Source organism: Bison bison, unplaced genomic scaffold (genome assembly GCF_000754665.1).
Source record: "Bison bison bison isolate TAMUID 2011002044 unplaced genomic scaffold, Bison_UMD1.0 scf7180017864274, whole genome shotgun sequence".
Classification (NCBI taxonomy): domain Eukaryota; kingdom Metazoa; phylum Chordata; class Mammalia; order Artiodactyla; family Bovidae; genus Bison; species Bison bison.
In genome coordinates, this window is record NW_011494846.1 from 2593416 (window position 1) to 2603139 (window position 9724).

Genomic DNA, 9724 nt, shown 5'->3' on the forward strand with positions numbered 1-9724 from the left:
TGAAGGGAATCACTGGTCCAGATTCAATGCATGAGACAGGGTGCTCAAGGTTGGTGCACTGGGATGACCCTGGGGGATGGGATGGGGAGGGAGGTGGGAGGGGGGTTCTGGATGGGGAACACATGTGCGCCTGTGGCTGATTCATGTCGATGTTTGGCAAAACGCTATCCATTTTACAAGGCAAAAACTTTCATTGACTGCATCTTCCAAGACAATTGTTGCTTCCATTAGAAACCTTGTTCCTAACATGTCCTTAATGATTCCAGGGTGCTTTTGCTCTGAATCATCTTACTCTGTTCCCAAGAGCAACACGCCATTCACAGCAAGATCTGATGGGAACAATTTATTTTCAAAATGATTTTTCTTTCTGTAAAAAGCTCTTATCATCCATTTTATTTAAAAGTTTCTTCTAATTAAATCTCATTACTAAAAAATTCAGTTTCAATCTTTATGCCATTAGGTAGGAATGCTCTGAAAATCAAATAGCTTTCAGGGTTACAAAAGAAAATGAATTCATCAAATTGGGAGTTGCTTTGGAAAGAGCTTGCTGCCTGGAAAGTTGATCAATACTTTCTGTGTATCAATTCATGAATGTATAATAATCAGTCAGAAGTGGAGGCTGTGTATGGAAAGGGTCACAATAAGCAAGATGACTTCTTTTAGCCTGTACACTTACAAGGTCTTCAGGTAATGGAAGACACAATTACTCACCTGGCACTCAACAAACCCTTCTCATTAAAAAAAGCCCACAATTATTTAGTTAGTTTAGACTAATGGAGTCTATGTATTTAGCTGGAGTTCCTCAACATGAACACTGGCAAAAAATTTACCATAAATTGGCTCTCTATATCATTCTGGGCTTCGCAGGTGACCTAGAGGTAAAGAATCCACCTGCCAAAGCAGGAGGCTCAAGAGATTCAGGTTGGATCCCTGGGTCAGGAAGATCCCCTGGAGGAAGAAATGGCAACCCACTCCAGTATTCTTGCCTGGAAAATTCCATGGATATAGGAGCCTGGCGGGCTACAGTCCATGGGGTTACAGAGAATCAGACATAACTGATGACGTGCGCGCGCCCACACACACACACACACATCCTTCTAGAAAAAAAAAGAGTTCCTTCCTTCCTTTCTTTCTTTTAAATGAAAGTATAGTTGATTAAAGAAGAGTTTCTTGGGGGCTGAAACAGCGTCTCTTTCAAGGAGGAGTGTTGTTTTTAACCAATTTGTTTTTGTCCATTTTATCTGAAGAAGTCATTATTCACAAAGAGAAGATGGGCATCATGTTTTGAAAAGCTGCAAAACAGTTAAGTAGAAACATTCACTTAGAGATCAATCGAACTCTTTCTGACCAGTTCCCTGGAGGCTTGGTGGGTGCGGAATGAATCCAGGAAGGGAGTGAGGTTGAGGCTGGTGACCAAACTGACGGTCATTTGGGAAAAGGGTATATCACTTGGGTTCTAATCAGGAGACAGAAATCACACCGTAATGTAAGCAGATTGAATGTAAAGAATTATTAAGCTGTGATAGCATAACCATAAAGATGTAAAGACAACTCTAAAGGGTATCATAGGGCTTAGAGGGAGTATCCAGGGAAGCACACACTTGGGAGGGTACCCTCCCTAAGCCTGAGGCTCAGAAGGTAAAGTTGAAGCCCAGAGGAGGATTTTGCTGTGCTGCCAGTTCTAGAGCTCATCCTTAAGCGCCAGGCAAGTAGGAAACATCCTTCTGGGCTGCAGGTAATTTGGGCAGGTGTACAAGGTGGGCAGATGCAGAGAGAGTTGAGGTACCACTGTGTGTAAGGCCTGGATTGCTGGGTGTCCGCACTGGGAAGGCCATGGAAAGGTCGTCACCAGGCCCAGGAAGGGTTCAAAGTCCTTAAAGGTCTGCAGACATGCAGCTGTGGCAGACACCACCAGTTGTCCCTGCACACATGTCCCACTAACAGACCGGGCAGTAGGAACACAAAGAGGAAAGCATATGCAACTCAATACCAGAAAAACAAACAAAAGTGGGCAGGAGATCTAAACAGACATTTCTTCAAAGAAGATACACAGATGGCTAATAAACACATGAAAAGATGCTCAACATCACTTATTATTAGAGCAATGCAAATCAAAGCTAGAATGAGGTGTCAATTTACACTGGTTAGAACGGCCATCATCAAAAAATCTACAAACAATAAATGCTGGAGAGGGTGTGGAGAAAAAGGAATTCTCTTTCACTGTTGGTGGGAATATAAATTGATACAGCCTTTATGGAAGACAATATGGAGATTCCTTAAAACTAGGAATCAGTTCAGTTCAGTTGCTCAGTCGTGCCCGACCCTTTGCGACCCCATGAATCACGGCACGCCAGGCCTCCCTGTCCATCACCAACTCCCGGAGTTCACTCAAACTCACGTCCATCGAGTCGGTGATGCCATCCAGCCATCTCATCCTCTGTCATCCCCTTCTCCTCCTGCCCCCAATCCCTCCCGGCATCAGGGTCTTTTCCAATGAGTCAACTCTTCGCATGAGGTGGCCAAAGTACTGGAATTTCAGCTTTAGTATCATTTTTTCCAAAGAACACCCAGGACTGATCTCCTTCAGAATGGACTGGTTGGATCTCCTGGCAGGCCAAGGGACTCTCAAGAGTCTTCAACACCACAGTTCAAAAGCATCAATTCTTCGGCGCTCAGCCTTCTTCACAGTCCAACTCTCACATCCATACATGACCACGGGAAAAACCATAGACTAGACGGACACTCAGCCATAAAAAGAAGCTCATTTGAGTAAGTTCTAATGAGGTGGATGAACCTAGAGCCTATTATACAGAGTGAAGTAAATCAGAAAGAGAAAAACAAATATCGTATATAATGCCTATGTATTTAATCTAGAAAGATGGTACTGATGAGCCACTGCAGGGCAGCAGCAGAGATGCAGACGTAGACGACAGACTAGTAGACGTGGGCAGGGGAAGGAGAGCAGGGGGTGCATGGAAAGAGTAGCATGGAGACATACGCAGTATCACGTGTAAAATGGATAGCCAGTGCGAATTTGCTGTATGACTCAGGGAACTCAAACCGGGGCTCTGAGACAACTTAGAGGGCTGGGATGCGGTGGGAGGTAGGAGGGAGGGCCAAGAGGGAGGGGACATATCTGTACCTGTGGCTGATTCATGTTGATGTACGGCAGAAACCAGCACAATATTGTAAAGCAATTATCCTTCAATTAAAAATGAATAAAAAACAAACTCATAGAAAAAGAGATCATAATTAGGGTGTGGGGGAAATAGGAAGAAGGCAGCAAAAAGTACAAAATTCCAGTTATGAGATAAATGTGTATATGTGTGTGTGTTTAGTCATTCGTGTCTGACTCTCTGTGACCCCATTGACTGGGGCCTGCCGGGCTCCTCTGACCATGGAATTTTCTTGGGTAGGAATGCTGGAGAAGGTTGCCATTTCCTACTCCAGGGGATATAATATATAATATGATAAATATAGTTAACACTGGTGTATGTTACATATGAAAGTTGTTAACAGAGTAAACCTAAGAGTTCTCATCATAAGAAAATGTTGGGTTTTTAACATTTTGTAACTCTATGAGATGGATGTTCACTAAACTTCCTGTGCTAATTATTTCATGATGTCCAAAAGTAAAGGCATTATGCTGTACACCTTTTAAAGTGCTGTACAACAATTATATCTCAATAAAACTGGACAAGAAAAAAGAAACGTTTAAAAAAAACACCCAAGAAACAAAATGTTACTCAGTAGTGTCTGACTCTTTGCGACCCCAGGGACTGTAGCCCTCCAGGCTCCTCCATCCATGGGATTTTCCAGGCAAGAAAAAACCCACTAGAGTGGGTTGCCATGCCCTTTTCCAGGAGATCTTCCTGACCCAGGGATGAAACCCCAGTCTTGTATTACAGGCAGACTACCATTTGAGCCACCAGGGAAGTCCCTGAAAAGACAAAGGGCAGTAGCCAAACCCGGGAAGAGAACCCGCCTTTCTCCAACGGTGCCCCTGTAGCGCCCTCTACTGACAAAATTTATATCACATTCAATGTAAAGAAGAAAAGCTTGGGGTCCAGTCCATTGTGGCAGTTCAGTTCAGTCACTCAGACGAGTCGTACTCTTTGCGACCCCATGGACTGCAGCACACCAGTGAAGGGGTAATACACTGATAACCAATTCATTTATGGTGATACAGAGCTACTTACAAAAGTAGTGAGCAAGTAGGAAGGGGGAGTGAACCAGCAGTCCCGCCCACCAAATGCTGAGGTTTGTAGAACCTGGTCTGTATGGATATGACAGGATAGACAACAATGATGCTCTGCTTCAGCAAAGTGGTGCCACCAATCCATACATTTAACTATTTGCTTACCAAATAACTTTATTCCTTATAGCATAAGTGAGTAGGTTCCACCCTGTGTCTGGCCATTGCAAAAAAAAAGGAATCAATTACATCAGCTAAGTCAGGGAAGAAATTGGATTGGTAGCTAGGGGTCAGGTATAAGGAACAATGGGTTGATTTTTCAGTTTTCACAGAGTTGATGGAGAATCGACCGGCTAACCTTTGGCAACCGGTAAATAGGCCCTGGCACTTTGGGAGGGCTGTAAGGGAGGTGGAAGGGGACACAGAGATGACTCTGAAAATTGTACTGGAACAGTCTAAGAATTAAAAATAGTAGCTTTTAACACCCCCTCCTTGTCTTCCCATTACCATGGCAACATGGGACCACTCCACATGTAGCCCATTTGTAGACTTTGCTTGACATTTGCCTGAACCCATTTTCAACCTAGATGTCAATGCTCCAGGAGGAGGGAGTGGGCAAGGGGGGGCTTATACCTGGTCCTCACATTTCCTGAGAATTTCAGGACCCCCTCCCCACTTTGGTGCGTGGATTCAGTCTCCAGGTCTCCAGAGGCTCTCTCTGCTCCCCGGGAGCACTCAGAGCTTCATGTTTACTGTGCCATCAAGATATGTTCTAAGTAGAAATGCATTTTTAAATTTTAAATTAAAATTTTAATTTATTTATTATGAAATTAATTTAAATTTAAACTTTAATTTTTTTTAAATTAAAATAAATAGAAAAGGCCACCATGGGGGCTAATCCTGAGAACATGTGGGAAAATGCATTTGCTTAGGCAGCTGTGTGACTGCCCTTGGTTAGGAGCAGAGAAATAGCTAAATACATCTTTCATTGATCACAACAGGCTACAAATAATTTGCTGAAAAAATAGTGCATCTCATGGGTCTTTTTAGTTTTACAAATAGAAAAATTTATCCAAAATTTTTAAAAGTGTGTTTGGTCTCAATGACTTAGTTTGGGTCTATAAAGTAATGGCCGGAGAAGGCAATGGCACCCCACTCCAGTACTCTTGCCTGGAGAATCCCATGGCCGGAGGAGCCTGGTAGGCTGCAGTCCATGGGGTTGCTAAGAGTCGGACACGACTGAGCGATTTCACTTTCACTTTTCACTTTCATGCATTGGAGAAGGAAATGGCAACCCACTCCAGTGTTCTTGCCTGGAGAATCCCAGGGACGGGGCAGCCTAGCGGGCTGCCGTCTATGGGGTCGCACAGAGTCGGACACGACTGAAGCGACTTAGCAGCAGCATAAAGTAATGGCACAGAGATGTGATCATTATTTGCTTAATCAACTTTAGGTAAATAATTTCAAATTACTAAATTATATGTGTGTATATATCTATAGATATATATCTTGCATATCTGACTACCCAAATAATTTCTGACTCTTCATAAAGCCTTACAACATGAAGCAGGTATGATCTGAATGAATAAAAATATCATTAAAATTTGGTTTTACGAGAGCTTATTTACAAGGAATGGTTGAGAATTTTAAAAGAACTTCATTATCCAACCATTAACAATTACCAACAGGATGTAGATAGTGTGTGTGTGTGTGTGCGTGAGAGAGAGAGGTCTTTAAAAATGACTTTTGCAGTGACATTCTGTTGAATGACAGAGTGACCTGACTGATAACAAGACTCAGTGGGGACTGAGTTTTTCCTAAGTAAATTATGGCTAGAAGATAATCATGTTTGGAAGACTTCTCTGTCTTCAGATTTTATTAAGCCAGGTGGGGTCTCCCAGAATTACTTGTCTGGAATCATCAGTGGATAAGAATAAATGGTAATTTATTCTGCATATTTCCCTTCTGAATCAAGAGGGCGACATGTAGGTAAGGGTGCTGTGGAACCCCTGAGCATGTGGGGGGCCAGTGGAGACCCAGTTGGAGAAGTCAGGAGACTTGAGGGCAAGGTTGGTGGGGCAAGTTTGAATTGTCACAGTTCTACATAGCCGGCCACCTCCGTGACTTAAAATACCTATGGGAGGAAGTGAAAAGCAGGAATTGTCATTTCCATTTAATCGATAAGGAAAAACTCAGAAAGGTCAAAGGATGTATATGCCCAGGGCCACACAACTGATGAGGAACAGAACTGGGATCGAAAACGCGGTCCTCTAACTACGAATGTTGTGTTCCTTCTACTTCAGTACGCTGACTCATATCCACCCAGTTCCTTCCCAAGTTCTAATTGTTTTAAAAAATCCATGAGGGGCCTTCCCTGGTGGTGCAGGGGCTAAGACTCCTTGCTCCCCATGCAGGGGGCCTAGGTTCGATCCCTGACTAGGGAACTAGATCCCACATACTGTAAGGAAGACCCAATGAAGCCAAATAAGGGAATACAATTAAAAAAAAAAAATCCATGAGATAAATGCAAGGGAACTAACAGTGGATGGGTGGTGTACTTCATTTTCTAAGGATAAATGTCTTCCTTTGTTGCTAAATAATAGTAATAGACTCTAAATATTACCATGAAAATGTTTAATAAAAATGCCTGAAGAGTTCTTTATAAATTGGAGTTAAATGAAATAGATTAAATCTTAATAAGGAGGCCATTTGATCAGGCCTCATAAATAAGGTTTGGAAGTATTTTTAAGGACTTGTTAAGTAAATAAGAGAGACTTTGTCTTACTCTCATAAGTCTAAGTGCTATGTCAAAATGTAACCAAAATTGTTCCTGGAAAATAAAATTTCCATGTCATGTACATGTGATGTACTTTGTTTGGGCTGTCATGGGATGGATGAGGAATGGTGAAACAGAAAAGCACTTTAAATCTTTCTTGCAAAGAAACAAAAGCTGGCAGCTTTAAGAGTGGTGCTAGGGAACAAAGTCCTGGGTACAAAGGAAAATGCTGATTTGGATTGTAATTGGAAATGATTCATCACTTTACTAGCTAGTGACTTTTTAGCAACCTGGTTGAAAGTGTATGGTCATACTGGGTGAGCAGAAAACTCAAAGCCCTGGTCCTAATAACACGTCCAACCAATAACCACACAGAACAAAGCACTTTACTTAGTGTTTCCTATACATCAGACTGTTCCAATCACTTCACATGGGGGAACCCATTTAAGACTCCAGACCAACCCCAGAGGGGAGTTAATAGTATTTTCCCCATTCTATACAGGTTGAATCTTAGAACTGGCCTATGATTTCATTTTCTGATATAAACTGACCCGTGACTTTATAGTTGATTCAATTTTTAAAATTTCGTAGTCTTAACAACTAGTCTCCAAGGATGTGGCAAAAAGATGTGTTTTCTACTTTAAAAGCTAATTTTAAAATATAAATGAATTTGATGAATTTCCTACCAGGGAGTAGAAGAATGATTATTGAATCTTAGGAAGGTGGTAAATTCTTTTCTAGAGGTTATTTCTTTAAAAAAGCCAAGATTTGCGGAGAGGGTAGGAAAAATCACGGGACTGAATCACCATCTCGTCTATGTTCCTTTAAAGATGTGTTGTTCTTTGATTCATAATGTTTTGCTCGGGATTAAAATCTAGAGTGAAAGGTGCTTCCATTTTGGTGTAGTAAGTCTACTCTGAGCTCTTTTCTTGATAACCTCATATAGGATAAGGGTTTGAGAATTGAGGCTGGTTGGGAGAAGAGTTTGGTAAAAGAGATCTGGATGCAGTCTTGAGCGAGGGCAAGCTGGGAATCTAATAATCACAGTCTAAAATAGCAAGTTGAGAGCAGACAGGCAGAGAGGCTGGGATGCTCCCACAAGCCAGTGAACTGCCATGAAGTCAGGCAAACCACATCAACTGGTTCAAACAGACAAAGCAGTAGAGGGGAGAAATTCTTTGGAGTAACATAAGGGAAGGTATGAAATAACTATCAGCATTCCCGTAACTTCACTTGAGGACAACGAAGGATTAGTTATGGGGACTCAGGCGGCCAAACACACATAGACACAAACATATAGAAACAGGTGTCTAAAGTGAGTTCCTTGTAATAACCATGCTCCACTTACATGACCTATTACTGCTTTTTATTTTTGGAATCACCACATTCATCCTAAAATAGTAGAATTTTTTTTTTAAGTTGAAATGACTTAAACTTGTTTTTACATGGCTTCTGAGAATTTCAACATACCTTCCTATATATCTTGAGACAGACACCCTAGAGGTTGCCTTAAAGCAATAGTTTTCTATCTGTGTTTTGGTCGTGGTAAACCCCAAACTTTGTGAAGAATATCACTATTAGAAATAGTTTAACACTCTGTGTGAAGTGAGTTGAAGGATTAAACATAATACCTTCTTTCACTACCTCTAACACCCTCTGAGGCCCCTGGGGTACCTCCTAAGGGAAATAAGTTTGAAAATTATTTCCTTGAAGGGAAAAAAAAAAACCTATTTGTTGATAGCCTCTGGAAAAAAGTCTGAAAAGTCATCTGTTACCTTGCCCTTAAAAATTATAGAAAATTGTCTTACATTTCATATGCCCAAAGGTATAATACATGCATAATTATGGACGAACTGTCTTTGCATAAATTTTAAACTATTAAAGCAATTAATGATTAATGACTAGATTAGGGATGATACTTAGTCTCTTCTGGTATCTCAAACCCTTCAGCCCCTCCTGAGAACAGCTGATCAAAAGGACATTCCAGAAGTGTCTGGTTGAGGGTGGAGGACAGTTAGAAGGAAGGATTTCTGGTGCCAGTGAATTTATTATAAGTTCACATATGCAACATTCAGTCAGTTCAGTCAGTTCAGTCGCTCAGTTGTGTCTGACTCTTTGCAACCCTGTGAATTGCAGCACGCCAGGCCTCCCTGTCCATCACCAACTCCTGGAGTTCACCCAAACTCCTGTCCACCGAGTCGGTGATGCCATCCAGCCATCTCATCCTCTGTCATCCCCTTCTCCTCCTGCCCACAATCTCTCTCAGCATCAAGGTCTTTTCCAATGAGTCAACTCTTCGCATGAGGTAGCCAAAGTATTGGAGTTTCAGCTTTAGCATCAGTCCTTCCAATGAACACCCAGGACTGATCTCCTTTAGGATGGACTGGTTGGAGCTCCTTGCAGTCCAAGGGACTCTCAAGAGTCTTCTCTAACACCACAGTTCAAAAACATGAATTCTTCAGCACTCAGCTTTCTTCACAGTTCAACTCTCACATCCATACATGACCACTGGAAAAACCATAGCCTTGACTAGACGGACCTTTGTTGGCAAAGTAATGTCTCTGCTTTTTAACATGCTATCTAGGTTGGTCATAGCTTTCCTTCCAAGGAGTAAGCATCTTTTAATTTCATGGCTACAATCACCATCTGCAGTGATTCTGGAGCCCCAAAAAAGAAAGTCTGACACTGTTTCTACTGTTTCCCCATCTATTTCCCATGAAATGATGGGACCAGATGCCATGATCTTCATTTTC